This window comes from Silene latifolia, chromosome 6 (assembly GCF_048544455.1).
Source record: "Silene latifolia isolate original U9 population chromosome 6, ASM4854445v1, whole genome shotgun sequence".
Classification (NCBI taxonomy): Eukaryota; Viridiplantae; Streptophyta; class Magnoliopsida; order Caryophyllales; family Caryophyllaceae; genus Silene; species Silene latifolia.
In genome coordinates, this window is record NC_133531.1 from 70,686,662 (window position 1) to 70,708,903 (window position 22,242).

The window sequence follows — 22,242 nt, forward strand, 5'->3', positions numbered from 1 at the left end:
TACAACAAGTTTTCCAGTCGATCGACTGCCTCCTATGGTCGATCGACTGGACTGCGAATTTCAGAAGCTCCTGTTGCTGTTCACCTTGGTCAATCGACTGGGTGATGTGGTCGATCGACCACCCAGAGCTGCTGTGCCTGTTTTCGATCATTCCCCTGCTGTGTTTGGTCGATTTGCGGACACAAGGGAGTATTCCTTTCACTTTATTCTCCGCTTAATTTCTGATTTCTTCTGTTTTTCTCATTTTGTACATAATTTTACCGTCCCAATTTTTCTTTCTCGGATTACGCATGGTATTATTGTCTTTTCAGGTACTTATTGGTAGCACTGCTGGCTACTGAAACCTCCTAGCTCACGCTGGTTTGGGGAGGTTTCCTTTTTGCTCCGCTTAAAGTCTTGTGAGTTTCCGAGTCCTTATTTCGCATCTTTTATTTATTTAACGCAAATTCCCATTTCCCTTTTTACTTCATTACATGATTTTGCACAATGGGGACATTGTGTGATTTGGTTTGGGGAAGGGTTTTGCGTCGCATTTGCATATGTTTTATTGCATTTCAGTTTCACGTTTACATTTCAGTTTGCATTGTTGTTTAATTTTTTATATATATACAAAATACCAAAAAATTGAAAAATTTGAAAATTTTCAAAAAAATGCACGTTTATTTTAGCATATAAGTTGACTCGGAACGGTAGTATTTCAAGGATGATATTGCATTTGCATCTGTTTTTGCCCGAGCCTTGCTAATTGACATGTTATTAGTAGAATCACATATGCATATCTACGAGTTTTCGTTAAATTTCTTGCTGGACTTGAGACTTGACTTTGAATTTTGGCAAACTACATCATGTTCTGAGATTTAGAGCCTTACTAGTATTGGTGCCCGGCTTCGCCCATGCTACCTCTACTTAGCATTAATTTTTTTTCATTAAAAAAAATTACTTAAAGTTGCATAACACATAAATTTATCATTAATATATTTGTCTATGGCATATCCTAAAATCAGGATGAAATAAATTTTGAGATAAATTCACTACTTCCGATATTAATATTTTACTCTTATTAATGAAACAATAGTAATAACATTTCACTACTTGCCCGTAATCATTGTTACTTTCACTACTCCCGCCGTAATTATTATTATTGTCACTACTTCCGCATTAATATTGATAATTTTACTACTCCCGCCGTAATTATTTTTACTTTCCCTATTGCCGCATTAATATTGATTATTTCACTACTCCCGTTGTTGTTTCTACCACTTTCACTAATCTCGCTGATAATATTGTTACTTTTAGTACTCAAATGAGTGATTACTATCATATCAATCAATACTATATAATAAATCCAGAAACCAAGGGATATTATGGAATCTAATTTGAATTATAACCTATGTTAAATAATTAATATCTCTTTACATCTAATAAACTATAAAATTTAATAAAAGTGCATAGATTTTAATTTTAATATATAATTTTATGATGATAATAATTAATACCATAAGTGTGCAGGTTTATACTAATTAATTATTTTATTTTAAGGAAATTGGCCATCTTCTAGTCTTCTATAAATATTTAGGAAAATTACCAAACATCTTCCTTCTTTTAGTTTCCTTGAAATTGACCATCTTAATTAATTATTTTATTTTAAGGAAATTGACCATCTTAATTAATTATTTTATTTTAAGGACATTGACCATATTTTAGTCTCTTACAAATGTTTAGTAAAATTACCAAGCTTCTATATAATTTAATTTTAACCAAAACTATATAATATTTGCATTGAGATCCCTTAATCGGGTCCATCACACGGTGCTAGTGATTTAAAACTATATAGTATAATTAATTTGTATAACTTTCTTTAATTACATTGAAGTCCCTTGGTTTTGGATTTAATATATAACTAGTATTGGTGCCCGGCCGCCTAGGGCTACCTCTACTTACCGTTATTTTTTTTTCATTAAATAAAATTACTTAAAGTTGCATAACCCATAAATTTATCATTAATATATTTTTCTATGACATATCCTAAAATTACGATGAAATAAATTTTGAGGCAAATTCACTACTCCCGCTATTAATATTTTACTCTTATTAATGAAACAATAGTAATAACATGTCACTACTTGCCTGTAATCATTGTTTCTTTCGCTATTTCTGCCGTAATTATTGTTATTATCACGACTGCCGCATTAATATTGATAATTTCACTACTCCCGTTGTAATTGTTGTTACTTTCACTATTGCCGAATTAATATTTATTATTTTACTACTCTCGTTGTTGTTTCTACCACTTTCACTAATCTCGCTGATAATATTGTTAGTTTTACTATTCAGATTGGTAATTACTTTCATATTACTGACGAAATTACTTTTACTACTTAAGCATGCAATTTTAAAATGATATTTATATAAATATATTACATATATGCATTAAATCAAATCGAAAGAATTATGCAATATTATATATTATGAAATCTAATCTAACTTGAATTATTTATAACCTACTTATATTATATTTTTGTATTGTATGTTAAAATAATTAATACATCTAATAAACTATAAAGTTTAATAAAATTGCATAAATTTTAAATTTAATATATAATTTTATGATGACAATAATTAATAATATAAGTGTGCATGTTTATACTAAATAATTATTTTATTTTAAGGAAATTGACCATCTTCTAGCCTTCTATAAATATTTTGGAAAATTACCAAGCATCTTCTTTCTTTTAGTCTCCTTGAAATTGACCTTCTTAATTAATTATTTTCTTTTAAGGAAATTGACCATCTTAATTAATTGTTTTATTTTAAGGAAATTGACCATGTTTTAGTCTCCTACAAATATTTAGGAAAATTATCAAACTTCTATATAATTTAATTTTAACCAAACTATATAATATTTGCATTGAGATCCCTTAATCGGGTCCATCACACGGTGCTAGTGATTTAAAACTATATAGTATAATTAATTTGTATAACTTACTTTAATTACATTGAAGTCCCTTGGTTTCTGGAATTAATATATAGTATTGATAACTGGTGTCATCTATGACCAGTTTATCTAGATTGTGAGTAGTTGCTCCTTATGAGACATGCTACATAAATGTGCATAAATGTGAACTTAATCTGCTTAATACCTGTATGCATTCGGTTTGTTGTTAGTTGACACATGTGGAAGAGGTTCCCTTTGTTCTTTTTGCCCATAAACTCCACACTGCCAAAAATAGCCTTTTTGTCCCGTCACTACATCCTACATTTAGCCTGCCTTTGTCAAGCTAGTAGTTTATGTTCTTGGGATTGTTACTACGTTTTTGGTGGCATTTGCTCATTTTGAGATGATGATTGGGAAGATGAAAAAAGGAATGAAGGAGAGAAAAGAAATGGAATTGAGAAAAAGAATTGAAAAAAAAAAGAGAAAAGAGAAAAATGAGTGCTGTACTGTAGATGTGGTCGATCGACTGCCCATCCTAGTCGATCGACTGATGTCCGAGAAGAGAAAAGAAAAATCAATTCGCATAATTCAAAGTCTTTATTATATGGCGATTTTTGCTCCCATGATGCATTTATATCCTATTGGGAGTTGATTGATTAATTATTATGGAGATTGCGAGATTTGTTCTTCTAATTAGCACCGGTTTTATTGTTGATTATGAGTAAGGAAGTGGATGTTGTCATATGGTTTTGTTTGGGTACTAGCTTGGCCGCCTATACCTCCACACTCCCATAATTATCCTTGCTTCTTCTTACCAATAGCCTCACAAATCCATATATACCTCGGCATGTGTCATGGTCATTTGTTTGGTTAGAATGCATATGTACGGTTGTAGAGATCATTTTCATATTAGATTGCAGGCATTTTCTTATAGGTCGTAGTTAGGTGAGAGTCATTACAAAATTAATTCTTTCTATCTTATACATTATTCACCTTGTGCTTATTTGAGTGATTTGAGCGACCCGTGAGAGTCCAATATGATAAGTCTCTACAGTTGACGGTTCAGCAGTTTTTTGACGACTTCATAATTCGTTTGCATGATTCGCATTGCTAATTGATTGTTAGTTATTGCATTAAATTGGTTTAGGCTTTACAGTTTGCATTTCGCTATGAGGATGAAATCGTTCAATTAAGTTTTAGGATCGAGTCTAGTTCTTGCTTGGGGACAAGCAAGGGTTTGGTTTGGGGAAGTTTGATGCGTGTCCTAAATATGATGTTTTACACCCCATTTTACACGCATTTCAGAGCTCATTTGTGTAGTTTATGCTACTATTTGCCCCATTTCGTCTACTTTCGTATTTTTATGTAATATTGCAGATTTATGCGGAAATGAGTAGATATTGAGCTAAATCCGTCCCCGAGTACCTCGCATTGCATTTGACATGGAGTGGAGACTCGAGAAATGAACTTGGTGCGCGTTTCGAAGCCTAAAAGACAACTTTATGAGGAATTAGAAGCGGACTACCAGCTATGGTGGTCGATCGACTGCCCCATATGGTCGATCGACCAATGCACGATCCCCAGAGGCTACTGTTGAGCGCTGTCCAGTCGATCGACTGGTCACAGTGGTCGATCGACCAGACCGTAATTCAGACGTGAATTAAAAGATCGAGGAAAAGGAAGCCCGTTATATATTAGGTTTAGGAATAAAGAGTTGCGTGATATTCCTATATAACGTAACTGGATTTTAGTCAGAAATCATCTAGTTTTTATCAAGTATCATTCAGTTTTAGATTATAATCAATAATTAGGGTTTGAAACTCAAGCTTTAATCATTCACTTTTGCATTCGGGTTTGGATCTTTCTTATGCAATTCTTATACTCGGTATTCTACTGTTTTTATTTCATTTTCATTACTCTATTTATTCGTAGTATAGAATTGCTAGATTAGTTTCCCAAAGCCAAATTATTGTTTTATGTTAGTCGTTTATTTGTTCGTTTTAATAATGAATTCTTCTGCCTTATTAGTCAATTTTATTGTTGTTGTTATTCCTAGTATGAGTAGCTAAATTCATTGTGCTAGGATGTAGGGGAATTGTAGTGTAGGCGGCATTAGAATTAGGAAAACCTGAAATCGCATGCTGGTCGATCGACCGCCCTATCTGGTCGATCGACTGGCCTCGTGAGATTACCTTCGACTTAATTAATTAAATTGCTATGTTTGACGAATCGAATGCATGCGACTAGTTAAATGCTTAGTATTTGACCGACCCAATAAGATCGAAAGATAGGGAAGGGAAATAGACTACCTAATTAAGACTACTAGATTAATGAGATCGAAAGATGACTTAATTTAGACTTATAAATCACTTTTCAGGACGAAAGTTAGTTTAAGTGATATTAGGGACCTGTAGCGAGATCGAAAGATGCTACCTGTGAGAATGGACCGAAAGGACTTCTTATTTTCCCGTCTCACGTGTTTGTTTTTAGACCTACCTAGTGTCGCCTCAAAACTATAATGAACCGACCATCCTAGTACCCTTTTAATACTTGATTTCATCTGTTTATTTAGTTTACTTTCTTTTACTGCCTTTAGCTATAGACCAAATCAAATCAAACCCCCACACACTGTTACCTTTGGGCTTAAATAGAACAACTATTAATTGCATTGCCTCCTTGTGGTTCGACCCTGACTGCCACTAGCTTCTGTTAGTAGTATTTAGGTTATAAATATTATTTTTGGTGCATAACGACATGCATCAGTAAGGGGTGAGGGTACGTATTGGGAAGTCCTTTAATCGGACACCCAATCCCGCCCGCATTATCTACTGATCGATCGTGGTTGTTTAAGTGCAAGAGTTGGTAAAACGGTTTAAATGCATGAATGCGCATCCAAAAGTTTAACCTAACATGTGAAAGTTTGCTAAGTCGGTTTGTTTATCCACATAGCACGAAATTGATGTCCAAGTTGGATTTAGATTGATTTGCATGTGAAAACGGAAATTAAACATCCATTTACCAAATTCGGGTCATGATGCCTAACACGATCCATTTGTTTGAAAAAGGGTGTCAAATGACAAAGTATAAAAACGTAAACTTGTCAATCTGATCCGTCACGTATTCGTGTTAACCGTAATCGGGATCGTCCTAGACAAGTGCTAAAACGAAACAGAACAGAGCAAGGCAGCCCCATTGGGGCGCGAGCCTATTGGCGAGGGAAAGGGCTCTACCCGGGTTTTAAAATATGAAAACAGACGGCCTCTTGGGGCGCGAGTCAACCGATGACCCAAGGGGCGTCTCCTGGTTGTTAAAAAGGTTGTTTAAAACTGTTTTTTGTGATTAATGATTTGCAGGTACGATTTTCATGACTCGGAATAATTACTATTATGTTAGTAATATTTGTTGTCGGATTTGCAAGTTTGGAAAGAATAGTAAAATGTGTAAAAGGAAAATGTTTGATTTGAACTAATTATGTTAAGTTCAATTATTTGTAATTAGTCAAATTTGTCATCGTACTCGGATTGAACCGACATGGTATAAAGAACCAAGGATGATTATGAATTATGACTAATATGTTTTCAAGTGTAAATAAATGAGAAAAATGTTAAATAAAAGAAAAGGGTGTTAAAATACCCATTAAAATGTAATCAACCAATAATATCATCGGGTCACGGAATAAACCGTCATGGTATAAAGAACCAAGGATGATTTTTGTAATGGTCAAAATATGATTATCATAAAAATGAATTAAAATGGTAAATAAAAGAAAAGAATTTCCTTTAAAGTGTAATTAACCAATTAATATCACCGAGTCACGGATTAAACCGTCATGGTATATGGAACCAAGGGTGATTATAATTTATGGCTAAAGAGTTTGTCCTAAAAATGATTTGAAACATTTGAAATGGTAAAAACCGATTGCAAATAATAAATGAAATAAAGAGGAAAGACGAGAATAAACACGTTTGAGTCTGACCCGAAAACCCACAAGAGGCGCGAGCCTCTTTGCATAGCAAAGGGCTTCTGTCTCGGGCCAAAACTCGGTTTTGGCTCGTCTAACCTATATTTGAATCGTGTTATGCATTGTTCATGCTCATAAACTCTATAAAAACAGTAAAGACATGAAATAAATGAGTTGTTTACACCCTCAAACTTATGTGTATTGATGTTTGTGACGTAGACGACTTTAGAGACGGTTTTCTCGTAGTGACTACTCACGATCAAAGAAGTTTAAAAGAGCGCCTTAAAAAAGGATTTTGTTTTGAAAATATGTTGTTGAAAATATGTTGTTGAAAAACATGTTGATTGATGAATTGATTTGGTCAAATGGGTCGGTCGAATGCACGGCGACGGTACCAAACAAAATGTGTAAGGCTTGTGTTTACGATCGGTAGGTCGTAAACACGTGTCGATTTTGTGACTTAGGAAGTCGGGTCTAGAAGTTTAAGAGAGAGGTGAGGGGGCGGACACTCGCGTAAAGATTGTGTTGTGTGATGGTGGGTATTTATAGAGAAATGTGGGATGGTAGGTCGGTTGAGTTTGCTTAGAGGCTAAGCAGACACCCCATTGAGGCGCGAGCTACCTAGTGACTGAAATGGGTGTACTGTCCCTTTCATAAATTTGGATTTTGCATTTGTTCTAACCAATGTTTTGTTGGTTGTGATTTGTGGTCTTTGATGGTTGCTTAGTCATGTAAGCTTACTCTTGGGTGTTATTTGGGGTAGGTATTTTGTGTCCTTGACTCGAGTTTGACCCGTGTAAGTCGGGATTTCAATTTCGAGTCAGTTTTTAGCCCGGTGTCGGTTTAGACTCTAAGTAGGGTCATTTTAATGGAAATGACATGATAAAGACATTCATGGCATTATTTTTTACATTCGAGATTTGGTTTGACTCGGGTTGACTCGAGTTGCGGGTTTCTGAGTCGGTTTTGGGTCCGAAGACGGTTTTAACTCTAAAAGGTGTTATTTTAATGCAAATGAAGTTAGAAAACTTTTGAAATCATTTTTTATATTCGAGTAATGCATTAAACCGTCTCATGTATAGCCAATCCACGCACGCGTATCAAAAACACGTTACAGTCCGATCATCATCGGATGGTTTTTGGGAGGTGCAGATACTGGGTATCTACACTTTCCTATTGTATTATATATGTCTTGTAGAAAAGGAGATAATGAGGCATAATTCCCATCTCCCATGCATATTTAGAAGCTTATTGATGATCTTAGATGGACTAGTATGAAGAGAAGGCAAGAATAACGATCAACGAAGTAATAATAAAGAGTATACGTAGATCATATGCCTTTAAAGCAAAAAGGCGGAAAACTGTGCCAAGATTCGTGCGTCCTAAGCACAAGACGAGCGGATTGCCTTGTCCAGATCCGAGCGGCCCGAGCACGAGACGGGCGGATCCGGGAGCTTTGATCCGGGCGTCTTCCTTGCAATCCGAGCGGATCCCTTGGCAGAATCAACCGTGCCTTAAGCCAGGACGGCCGGATCGTGTTAAGAGTAGCAGTCCAAACTGCGCATTTCCCTCGGGACTTGCATTTCCCCATTTAACACTCAGCATTGTTATTTACTAATCTACCCTTGCTTAACCTAATGATGTACTTTATATATACTCCATTTTTAATAATCAAAGAAAAAGAAGAGAGGTTCCCATAATAGAAAACCCTCTTAGATTAGATTAGGAGTAGATTAGAATAGATTAATCTCAATCATTCCACATTAATCTTTCCTTAATTATTGTTTAAGTTTATTATTGTTGGGTAATTGAAGATTATTGGGTTATTATTGGAGAATCGACAACTCTTCATCAATCAATCAAGTTTTCTTCTATTATTCTTTCTTTCCATTTGTTCATCTTAAGCTTGGTATAATTCCTTCACTCTTTACTCTTTATTGTTTATTTCTGCACTCTCCTATCATGTTTATACTTGTTGTGATGATTGACACCATTGATAACATGTTTCCCATGATAATGAGTGAGTAAGTATTTAGCTAGGATTAATGGGAAATTAGGGGAAACAAACATGGGGATTGATCTATGCTTAATCTAATATGTTTTCATAATTAATTTGCTTGCTTGTTGTGATTTCAACTTATGCACATGTTATGTTTGATGAAATGCGACCCTATGAATCCTTGCATTTTTTTATCCATCACCTATCTCTTCATTGAGGCTTGTAAGCTTATAAACCAACTCGAGTCTCATTAGACCATGCATAGAGTTGAATAGGAAGGATTAAGTCGACTTATAGGTGTTGTACAGTCTAGACGACTCGGCTCCGGGACCCAAACCTTCTTAGGGATTGTAATATATACACTAACTCGATCCCATCACAACAATAAGTGCTTGCATCAAATTGAGAACATGTTTGTATGATTTACTCTCATGAATCCCCTATGAACCCATGATATTCTAGCACTTTTAGTCATTTGTATACATCCTTCCTTTTGTTGCTTGTTTTACTTTATTGCTTGCATTAGTCTAGAACACAAGTACAAACCCAAATCAATTGTGACACTAGCATAAATTGAGATAGATATGTTGGAATAAGTGTCCTCCGACAATAATGCGATCACAACTGTTGATTATGATGATCACATGTTTAAATCTCATTTTAAGAATACATGTGGCATGTAATATTTTACAGTCAACTGGTCCACACATATCGGTAATGATTGGCTGACTAGAGTTTGACATTACTGTCGTGCGACGGTGGTGATCAGTTGATCCCCTTAGGTCATACCTATAGGGAAATACTCTTAATTGATTATTTAATTAATCGTATGCCGATACGAGTTAATGAAATTGCTTAAAATTGACGGATGATTTTGTGAGTAAAATTAACGTGTCTTATTATAATTCGATTATATTAGATACGGTCTAAGTAATTGAATTGTTTTATTACTTAGATAAAATTATTGTTTACGAAACAATTTGGAATTGAAATTGAATGAATAATTTTTTATAAATACAAGACGTTGTAATTTATAATTTGATAAACCGTTTTGGTACAAGTAATTACGAATTACTAGTCAATTTTGTAAATGACATATTTTATGAGTATGTTGATTTTTAATATGTTAAAAATACATTACAAATTCACATGTCAAGTAACATGTCACATATGTCACAATTGACAAATGACAAAATAAAATGGACCTTCCATTTTTTATTTTGTATGTACTTAAAATTGGAGGGAGTATTAGTGGAAAAATTATGTTGATTATTTTAATAAGAGAAAACATAATTATTAAAGCCTAATCTCTAGCCATGCAACCCTACAAGCTTTTGTGAAGAGCATCTTTTGCATGCATTGGCTCCCCAATAACCCTCCCTCTATAACCGGTTTTTCCACTAGGAAATTACAATGTTTTTCCTCTACAATTTTTCATACACAACTTCAACAATATTTTTCTAGTGTAAGAAAAATTATTCTCTACACATCTTATGAAAATTCTAGAGAAATAAAAACCACAAAATCTCCTCCTCTTGGACCGAAATATTTTCACGAGAACAAATAAATATTTTGTGTCAATTTTTAAGTAAAGACTTTTATTATTACTAGATCATAATAATATTAGTTATTAAGAGGTTTCCTTGGGTATTCACTTTTGGGAGAGATTCTATACTTGAATCTTTGTTCATCCATTATTTGGAATGCTCAAGAACTAACAAGAAGGAGATCTTGTTTGTGCCCATAAAATCGAAATCATATAGTAAGGTTGATGATTTCTTCTCTACTTTTATTTATGTTTGCATGCATAAGATCAATATTTAATTTTATGACTAAATTAAATTGTAACATATATGAATATGTTGTATAATGAGATTAATAATTACTAACAAGTGGTATCAGAGCCTTAGGTTGTTTGCATGCAAATCGGTTATTGTTTTTCCGAGTTATACGATTAACAAACAAAACTAATAAATTTGTGTTTATTATGATATATCACGAAATTTATTTTCATGTTAAAGTTTCTGGTCCTAAAATGTTTTTAGTATTTTTGGGTTTATTTATGGATTTTATTGTTCATTTTATATAATAATGGCATTAAAATGTGATTTTTATGATGAAAATGTCAATTTTGGACGAAAAATAGCTAAACTTCGATTTTTTCAGTGTTTTTTGGATATGTTTTCACATATATTATTTTTAGATGACCTGTAAATTTTCATAATTTTATGAGTTCTTATGCTCGAAATATGGATTTTTCAAAATAAAATCGAATTTAAATGGAAAAATAGGTTAATATGAGTTATATTTCGAATATGGTCATAGAAATTTAGTATGTTGTCACATGCAATTTTACAAGATGTGTGTAAAATAATTGGCTATAATGAAGTCTTTATGCATGATTTATGAATTTTTGATGAAAAATCACATAAATAGTGACTTTAATTAGTAAAAAATTGCTAAAACATACTTCATGACTAAGGAAAAAAGTCACATGTTGCATTTTATCACCTATTTAAGATATAAAAGTTAAAAGTAAATAAAAATAATTTTTCTCATATTTTTATGGTTATTATTGATAAATTCGATAAACCGCAACATTGTTTTTCCTCGATAATTTTCGAAATTTTTAACCTAAGTTTTTGAACATTATGAGTGTCATGGTATTTTTCCAGAATGTTCATGAGTTTAAATTTCAAATTTCAAATTTATTTGAAATTTTTATGATTTATTTGAAGTTTATGGCATTATATTGTAATTTTAAGTAATTTTATGAACAATATTAAGAAATATAAGTTAATTATTGTCAATATGTTAGTGGAGACTAATTTTGAGTCCAAAGTTGGTTAGGGTAATTAACTTGTACATAAATATGAATTTATGTAATTATTGTGATTATAAAATGTTAAATCACGCAAATCCGTAAAAACCGATTAATATACGATATTGGCTCCTTAAAGGCGATTTAGCATAAAATTGGGCATGTTCATACATATTATAATGCTGCATTTTATTTATGATTGTCATAATTTTATTTTATGTAATTTTGTTTTATGTAATTTTACTTATGTTCCGGGTGTAATTCCAGAGCAAGTATTGTTACCACCCGTGGCTTGTAGAATAATGTCTTGAGTTGAATCCTTTTTTCCTTAATTGTTCCTCTCGGCCTCTCCTGCAACAATGAACGAACTGAGGGCTTGGCTTTGTGCCAAGCGTACTCACTCCGACGCTCAAGTCAGTAAACTCAAAGGATTAAGTTGTGTTACTTGGCTGAATGTATATTGTAGAGAGATGAGGAAGATATTACCAGATGAATAGTATATTTAGGTTAAGTTGTGGATCCTTTCCTCAATGAGGGTTGAGGAGTATTTATAGGCTTTCACCTTTTGTCACGTAGTGGCCAAGTGGCCAAGTGGCTAGCAGGTGGAAAGACTGATTTACCCCTCGACCGAGGGACCTATGGCAGGCCGGCGGGCCCTGTTGACTCACCGCCGAGGGGTCTTGGATATGAGTACGCGGGTATGTGTCCCGGCTGGCTGGTTGACAGGCCGAGACCCAAGTGACAGGCCGATGGGCTGCATCGGTTAGGCTGTCTAAGTCGTTGACTTGCTGTGGATATCTTTGACCTTGCTCAATATGTTGACTTGGTCGGCCGGTGCGAATATGCCCCATCAATTTGCCCCCGCCGTAGTCTATGCCGTGGTATGGGCCCGATGTACGTTTGAGCGTATATTCTCGCGCAAGTAATTTGTAAAAATAATCAGACGGCTTCTTCTGCGGCGGCTTTAGTTACCTCGGCCTGGTCTTTCTTAGGCCGTACCATATCCCCCCTCCACATGGATGTGTGAAGGACATCCGATGTGGAAAAGAAAGTGACGCTTGCTGAGACCAGGGTTGAGAGTGCCGATTGTTTTTGATTGCCCCCGGCCGGCGCTACTTAGCTTGGTTGATCATGTGGCCGGCGGAGAACAGATGCTTTGAGAATTTGTTGAGGAAGGTGAATAGGCGGAGAGATATGAATGGGCGTGCTGAAGACGCTTGGTCACTGTTGCATTGATTGACTTTCAACTGTTGCAACGATTGACATCCCGTGGTTGCATGTCTGACACGTGTTTGTTCGCTGATTGGATGACGCTTCATGGGCTGTTCGCTGATTGGTCCTTCTTTATGGGCTTTTCCCTATAAATAGGGCAGTTATTCCGTGAAATTGGCCACCAATTTCATTCTCCAAAATTTTTCTTCTCTCTAAACTTTCAAAGGCTTCTTTGTCTTCTAATTTTCAGAGTTGTTACTCCGGCGAGTGTTTTTCTTCAAGGTAAACAAACAAACTTCCCAATTTCTTAACTTTGTAAGTTTTTATTGTAAACATGTTTTCTGCTGATGCCGGGCCTAGCAAACCGGCGCGGGGGGGTTCCCCGTCGCGTCTTGATGAGGAGGAGAAGTTGGACGCCCTCCTGATAAGGCCTGGGGGCCCTAGGTCTCCCTCTCCTGAAGTCGATCCTCGGATTTTGGAGGAATGGGAGGATGACTCTGATGTGGATGATGACGCAGACGATTTTGGTGATGATGCTGAAAAGGCTCGTCCCAAAGAGGGGAGGCAGTACGTTATGGATCACGGTGACGTCTGTAAAGTACGCGTTGACCGAGCTTGGACCCATAAGTTGGCCAGTTGTTCTGGTGAGAAATTTTTTGAGGGCCATTTCTTCTTTGGCAGGGGATACAAGATTGTTATCCCTGAGGAGGGTCAGGCCGTCTGTTGCCCTCCGCCGGGCCACATCGGTGTATACATGCGACACTTGGAGTACGGACTCCGGTTTCCGCTGAACGAGTACGTCATGGCTATCATCAAAGCTATGAACGTCGCTGTGGCCCAACTGCATCCGTTGGCCATGAGGACGATAGTCGGCTTTGTGTGGCTTTGTCTCTTCAAGGGGGAGGCCCCGACGGTAAATTTATTCCGCCGGCTTCATTATCTCCAGCCGTCAATCTCTGGCCGCGTCGATTGGTACAATGTGCACATGGAGAAGGGTTATGTCTCCGTTGACAAACTTACTTCTTGCAAGGACTGGAGAGATCGGTGGGTGTATGTTAAGGTGCCGGATGACTATCCGCTGCCCCGCTCCTTTCAGCACCAGGTTAATTTGCGGTGTGAGACTAAGGTGGAGCATGACAGATGGGTCACCCGGAAGAATCTTAAAATGGATGCCAGCAAGGTCTTTCTTAAGGAGGACGAGAAGCTGGCGATGAGGCTTTTTGAGGTGGACAAGAGTGGGCTGCCGAAAAGATGGATCCCCCCAACACAGATCATTCTTCAGGATGAGCCGCTTTGCCATGTCGGCCTCATACCGGCCCTAGCACAGGGTGAGTGGGGTCGGTGTGAGGCCCATCACCGTTCTCATTGTGTCTCGAACTTTGATTTCTTCTACTTAACTCTTGCTTTGTTTCTTTCGCAGGCCACTTCGGACCGGACCTGTCTGAGGATATCCTCCGGAGAATGGGGCTGCACAAAGATAAAACTGTTGCTAACTTGCATCCCAAGGCTCTAGCCCATGACCGCAGGACGTCGCCGAATGATCTCATGGATCAGCAGCTGAAAAGCTTGAATGTGGTGGAGGCCCAGGCGAAGGTTGTTAGTAACATGTCGCGCCATACGCGAAAAACAAATCCTTCAGCGGCGACGGCGTCAACGTCGGCTCCACCTCTCATCCCGTCTGTTCAGAAGAAGACGGTGGAGATCGTTGATATCACCAATGGGGATGACTCCGATGAGGAGGAGGGGTCGCCCCTTGTCCGTAAAAGAAAGCAGCATGCCTTTTACGCGTCGTTGCTTTCGCCGCCGATGAGAAAATGCGTCCTTCGGCCAAGAAGGCCAAGCACGGTATTGATCTATCCGGTGGCTCAGGTTTAGCCGGTTCATCAGGCGCTGCTGATGACAGGCTCTTCGGCATGCCTATGTATGTCGATACTGATGTTTTTTTTTTTTTTTTTTTACTTTTGTAGATCAGCCGCCGTCGACCGTCGCTCTTATTGGGCAGCAAGTGGAGGAGAACCCCGCGCAGGCTGGTGATCATAACGTTGCCATTGACTCTTCATCCCAGGAGGTTTCCCTTTCCCGACCGCAGGCTGGTGATCGAAACGTTGCCACTGGCTCTTCATCCCAGAAGGCTTCCCCCTCCCAGCTTGTAGCGGAAAGCGCGAGGTTAATCAAGAGACTGGCGAGATGGAACGAGCTGACCGGTGCTCGTATCATGGAGCAGGAGAAGGCCGTGGCTCAATCCGCTTTTGAGCTTAATGCCACTAAGAAGGTGGCCGCGAAGGCGAAGTTGGACCTTCTCAATGAGCAGAGACTTAGGGGGGAGGCTGAGAAAGCGCTCTTGGCTGAGAGAAAGCTCAGGGAGGACGCTGAAAAGGAGGTCCTTGCTGAGAGAGCCAAGGCCGAGGCTGCTGCCGAAGTTGAAAAGTGCCGCGAAGTGTGACCTTGTTCGAGGCACGCCGACCTTTATTTCAGCAGATGAATGAATTCGTGGAACGGTTTCGAGATCCGGGGAAGGTGATTGAGCAAGGAGGCCATCATCGGCAAAAGGAGGACGACATTGAGATGCTCCAAACCGACATGCTCCCTAACATGTGCGCCGAATTCCGGATCCGGCCGAAGACGCGGGAAGTGATTGGGAACTCTTCCCTCTTGAAGGTTCCTTCCGTGGGGCAGTTATTTAACGAGCTGTTTGACGACAAGCTCGAAGCTAAGGAGAATGCCGTGGAGGAGAGAGCCAAGGAGGCGGTGAGGGTGAAGATAGAGAAAGAGGCGGCCGAGGAGGCAGTAGCCCTTGCTGAGAAGGCAAAGACGGCTAATGAGGAGGCCAAGAGAATGAGGGAGGCTGAGGCTGCCGAGGCAAAGGCTGAGGCCGCTGAAGCTGAGGCTGCCAGGAAAACCGCTGGGTTGCCCATTGAAGGAGATCTTGCTCACCTGGCGTGGCGGCGAGCAAAGAAGACATAAGGAGATGATATCTGTACCCTTTTGCCTTTCTGTCTTTGTATTTTGTACAACTTTGGTAGGTTGTCTTTTGGCTGACCCATATGGGGACGGCCGTCGTTTGTACTTCTTGTAATTTGTTGAACATATTTAACAAGAGCTTGTTTCTTCTGCCTTCGGCTTGGCCGAGGTCTTTACCTCATTCCTTTTTCTTGTGCTAATAGCTGAGCGTCTCAATCTGTACTTAACGTTTTCACTTTGTCTCTGGCTCGGCCGAGGTCTTTTCCCGTCCTTGTCTGAATTTTTTTTTTTTCATGTTATTAATTGGGCGTCTCTTGCGAGTATCAACTGCGCTGGTCGTGACCGTCGAGGTGTTTGTTTCCTGAGGGTGATTGCCATTCTTGCCGGTGTGACGGTGTCAGCCGGCGAATGCTTCTTGTTATTGACTGCCGTGGCGTCTACCATTTGGAGTGACTGTGACGGCGTCAAACCTCTTGATGGAGACTGCCGTGGCGTCTACCACTTGGAGTGACTGCGACGGCGTCAAACCTCTTGGGGTGACTGTCGTGGCGTCTACTACTTGGGGTGACTGCGACGGCGCCTATTTCTTGATGGAGAGCTGCGTGGCGTCTACCACTTGAGGATCGCGACGGCGTCACACCTCTTGGGGTGACTGCCGTGGCGTCTACTACTTGGGGTGACTGCGACGGCGCCTATTTCTTGATGGAGACTGCCGTGGCGTCTACCACTTGGAGTGACTGCGATGGCGTCAAACCTCTTGGGGTGACTGCCGTGGTGTCTACTACTTGGGGTGACTGCGACGGCGCCTATTTCTTGATGGAGACTGCCGTGGCGTCTACCACTTGGAGTGACTGCGACGGCGTCAAACCTCTTGGGGTGATCGCGTGGCGTCTACTACTTGGGGTGACTGCGACGGCGCCTATTTCTTGATGGAGACTGCCGTGGCGTCTACCACTTGAAGTGACTGCGACGGCGCCAAACCTCTTGGGGTGGATCGCCGTGGCGTCTACTACTTGGTGGGAGAGCGTCGCTCTTGTCGGTATGACAAAGTGTGAGCCGACGTCGCTTATTGATTGAGACCGCCGCTCTTGTCGGTATGAAAGTGCGAGCCGGCGTCTCGCGCTTCCTAGTGACTATGGGGAAAATGAACGTTTTGATGGAAGACTTGGGCGATTTTTCATTAGATAAAAACATGCGTCGGGGTGCCCACAAATTTGTTTTGGACACCTCCGCCGCTTCTACGTAGTTTTCCGAGATTACCGGTGTCCTAATCGGTTTATCAAAGGCACACCCTCCCGGTCAGCCGCTAGCTACATCCATGAGGTCGCCCTCCGTTGTAAGGATAGACTTTTCCCCTTTTTCTCGATTTCTTTGCTACTTTGAGGGATTGCATGTTGCATCCTCCGGCGACTATCCGGGACGTTGACCACCTCGTCATTCTCCTCTTTGGAGACGAGCTTATGCGCTTCCCCCCGGTCCGAGACATACATCAGTGTTAGAGCCCGGATGGACATCACAAAGATCGCCTCGCTCGGGTGACTCGGCCTATGAGAACGTTGTAGGCGGACGAGCCGTCGATGACCACGAACTCGGCTAGGACATTCTTAGCCGCATTCTTTTCGCCGAACGTCACCGGGAGTCTGATTGATCCCGGTGGTACCAGGCCGGCCCCAGAGAAGCTGTATAGTGGGTTGGTGCAGGGCTCAAGTCCTTGACTTTCGGCCGAGGCCGAGGAAGCACTCTCGAACATGATGTTCGTGTACGCGCTGTGTCAATCGGGCACCTCTTGACCAGGTGGTTGGATATGTCCAAATTGACTACAAGTGGGGTCATTTTGTGAGGAGCGATGACTCCTTCGTAGTCCTTCCTTCCAATGGTTATATCGGGGATGTTGGAGGCGGGGATCGTTGTGTTGGGCACAAAGTTGATGGCCCGATATAGCTCGTTCAGGTGCCGTTTGTGCCCATGAGCGGACCCTCCGTTCTCGTTGCCCCGATGACAACATGGATCACTCCTATCCGTTCGAAGACGGATTTCTTACCCGAACCGTCGGCGTCAGTCTTTTGGCCTTTGGCAACGTACTTGCCGAGGCTCCCCTTCCGGATCAGCTCTTCAATGGCATTCTTGGATGCCGAAGCGTCGTTGGTTAAATGGCGGTGTGGCCGTGGTACTCACAGATCGGCTCGTGTCACCGTCACTTTTTGGCTTGGGGGTCTTTCCCACTTCGGCCCTCGTTTTGCTCGGGCGAAGACCCTCGGCCGATACGACGAGAGGGGTTTTATCACTATACCGCCTCTCGGTGGTACGTTCGAACTCCACCCGCCGCCCGTCGAGTCCCGCTTCTGGCGATTTGTCCGACCGTGACCTATTATTCTCACGGCGTCTTTCATCGGACCGTGACCCGTTGTTGTCACGGCGTCTTTCATCCGGGTTGTCCTCCGGCGCTCTTCTTTCGAGTGCTCGGCCTCGCTGGGGCCTACCCAGTCTTGTGGTAGTCCTCTACTTTGATGGCTTGGTCACCATCTTCCTGGCGGCATCCAAGCCCGGTGCCTCCGCACTTGATGAGCTCATTTTTAAGTCTCCCCTTGTGAGGCCTTTCATCGCGCGAAAGCCGCCAATTCGGGATTAATTTCTCGAATCTCTTTGGACCTTTCCGTCGAACCTCTTCACATAGCTTCGTAGAGACTCGCCCCCCTCCTGTTTGATAGTTAGGAGGTCCGACGTCTCCACGGCCCTCCTCTTATTGCAAGAGTACTGGGCTAGAAAGGCGTCCCTTAGGTCGGCGTAATAGTATACCGAGCCGTCGGGAAGCCCCTTGTACTAACTTTGAGCCATCCCATGCAGAGTTGTTGGGAAAACTCGGCACTGAGACCTCATCGGGCTGCTCCCATACCGACATGTAAGACTCGAAAGCCTCGGCGTGGTGGTACCGGATCACTATCTCCTTTGTATGATAGAGGTGGTAACTTGAGCTTGGTTGGCACCTGGACTTCTAGGACGTAGGCGCTGAGGGGCTGTCTGACCACGTGTCGAACGACACGCGGCGATCGGCTCCTCACATTCCTAATCCGGCTCCTCCCCTCGTAGCGGGAAGGGCTCCTTCTTCGACTCGGACTTCTCCTCCAACTCGCCGAGTCGGACTCCTCTCGGCTCCTTTGGGGTAAGCCTCGTTCGTGCCGCGGGACGCTGTCCTCCCATGAGTGCGGGAAGGACTTAGGTCTACCACGCCCACTTTGGGCTCCCCCGGCGACTTGGCGGGTCGACTTCTCCTAGTGCTCCGTTCAAATTTCTCGGAGTCACATTTTGGGCCCCTGGTCTCTGGACGGTTTCCGCCGCTCTTGTCGGCGTGACGGTGTGAGCAGGCGTATTACTGATTAGGTCCAGGACCATTTTCGTTTTTTATGTCAACCACATGTCCCATGATGGTGACTGGTTGGTCGGGCGGCGGCGTGTCCAGTATTATGGGCATCCCGAACTCCGGTTGGATTACTCCGCCGGTGGAGGGCTGCACGACTCCAGAATTGTTGAAGGTATCATCTTGGTAGAATGTGGTTTCGTCGGTCACGACTGCGTCTTGTTGTTTCGACATTTTCTTAGCTTTTTGGGTGGGTTTTTGTGATTTTTTTTTTTTTTTGGGAATGAATGTGACTAGCTTCTAGTAGCGTTTTCCCACAGACGGCGCCAATTGTTCCGGGTGTAATTCCAGAGCAAGTATTGTTACCACCCGTGGCTTGTAGAATAATGTCTTGAGTTGAATCCTTTTTTCCTTAATTGTTCCTCTCGGCCTCTCCTGCAACAATGAACGAACTGAGGGCTTGGCTTTGTGCCAAGCGTACTCACTCCGACGCTCAAGTCAGTAAACTCAAAGGATTAAGTTGTGTTACTTGGCTGAATGTATATTGTAGAGAGATGAGGAAGATATTACCAGATGAATAGTATATTTAGGTTAAGTTGTGGATCCTTTCCTCAATGAGGGTTGAGGAGTATTTATAGGCTTTCACCTTTTGTCACGTAGTGGCCAAGTGGCCAAGTGGCTAGCAGGTGGAAAGACTGATTTACCCCTCGGCCGAGGGACCTATGGCAGGCCGGCGGGCCCTGTTGACTCACCGTCGAGGGGTCTTGGATATGAGTACGCGGGTATGTGTCCCGGCTGGCTGGTTGACAGGCCGAGACCCAAGTGACAGGCCGATGGGCTGCATCGGTTAGGCTGTCTAAGTCGTTGACTTGCTGTGGATATCTTCGACCTTGCTCAATATGTTGACTTGGTCAGCGGTGCAGAATATGCCCCATCAACTTAGTATAGCCTTAGTTTTTAATTGGTATTGCCCGAAATGTATGGGAATATCGATTCGGTTGTAATTTATATGTGATCTCGTATCACCGTTTTGTAATTTAATAGATTCATTTTATTTTAATTACAAATGTATAATAGGAAATTATGTAATTTGTTATGTAATTTAATTATTCCGGAGTTCCATGAGGACGGTGCCACTCGAGAAGGCGATCCATTAAAGAATATTGCCTTGAAATGCGTGCCAAGACCGAAGTTCAAGGGACCAAAGGAGTTGGTTTCCGAATTTGTAATAGTTTATTAGATTTTCTATTTTAGGAAGGCCATATTAGGATTTATTTTTATGCTTTGCATTTTATTATATGTTGCATGCATCGCTAAATCGCCATAACTAATACATGCATTATCATTTTATCGAGTTTATCGACCGTGTCAATTACAATTATCATAGTTCACCGCTTTAGTTCACTTAAAACGTGATAGATAATAAATTGACATGACCTCTCGCTAAAAATAAATAATTGAGACTTAGCCTTACCAAAAAGTAGAAACCATGAAAACCTATTTCGTGAGGGAGTGCACTCGGCCACACCGGGGTACAACCCTTGTTACGTAGGGGAAGTGGGTGATAAATTTCTATCCACCGAATTCATGTTGATGAGGGTTTCATCGGCCACACCGTGCCCAAGTTAATGTGGGTTTGGCTCATGGACACATTTATTCGAAATTTGGATTGAGCTCAACGGAAGTATTCGTGACCGTAGTCGCATGTGTTCCGGGCTAAAGATAAATGTTAATGTAATTTTATCGACCAAGAGTTCTAAAAGTAGAATCGATTAAAGAGTTAATCCACCGAGTTATTTTGATAAGTGATTCATCGGCCACACCGTGCCCAAGTTAATATGAATTTGGATCTTGGAATCATTTATCATAGTTGGGTAGAGGTCACTATGTAAATGCTTTACTTGTCATTTACAAGTATTAATAAAACGATAAATGTTAAGTTTTTCCACTATTCCGTTATTATATTGTTCTATTTCTTTACCACAATTCATATACGATATCATTTCGATTTTTATTCAAATCTCCATTAAAACATCGTAACTAAAGACAAATATGAATTTTTCTTCTAAAACCTCGAATTATCCATTGTAAGGATCTCTTGTGAAGAGTATAGATGAAATTTATTCGTGATCAAAAGGGTTTTTGATTTTTGACTAACATATCTACTTACAATTGATTGTTTCTCACATACTTAATTGAGTTAAGTACCTTGAAACGATAAATTGTTTTGGTAATTATATTTGTTAGAAATCGTAATTGACCAAAATAACGCAACCACTTCAATGAAAGTTTTAAAACTAAACGATTGAATTGAAGAGTAGTCTTCATAAGATTCAACTTTGCTTCTCTAAGTAAAGATTCATTGAAATGAGTGGGAGCATTCTCTTAAACCGTTAAGAAAAGGACGAGGTTCAAAGAAGTAAAATTACAATGGAATTGATACAAGGTAATGTTAAAAGTAAAGTTATTGAGAATAACGATACTAAACCTATCAATCCCGACCGATAAAGTTTCCATTGTCTTAATTGTTGGACGCTAGAAAGGAAACTACCCCAAATTATTGAAGAATCAACAAGTTAGTTGTGGGACATCTAATGGGACCTTCTTCTTTAAATGTTTATTTGATTAACATAAATTTTGCTAGTACTACTTCGTCAATATTAGAAATCGGTGGTGGTTTTCATCATTATGTTTGATACATAGGATGATTAGAATATGACGACTAGCAACAATGATGTCGAGAGATAGAGTCATTGTGTACTCAATCTAGTATTTGGGTTTAGAGTTGTACTTAATTATGACTATTAAGTGCATAAACTCTAAATAAGAATATAAACTTGTTAAGATACAAAAGAGGTTTCACTTTTGTGACCCTATACACCATGATTTGATGTATGGCTAGCCCATTATCAAGGTGATTATATTCTAAACCAAACTAGAATGATATATCATGTAGATGATGCAAGACTCAAATTGGTAACCCAAGATTGAACTTTAA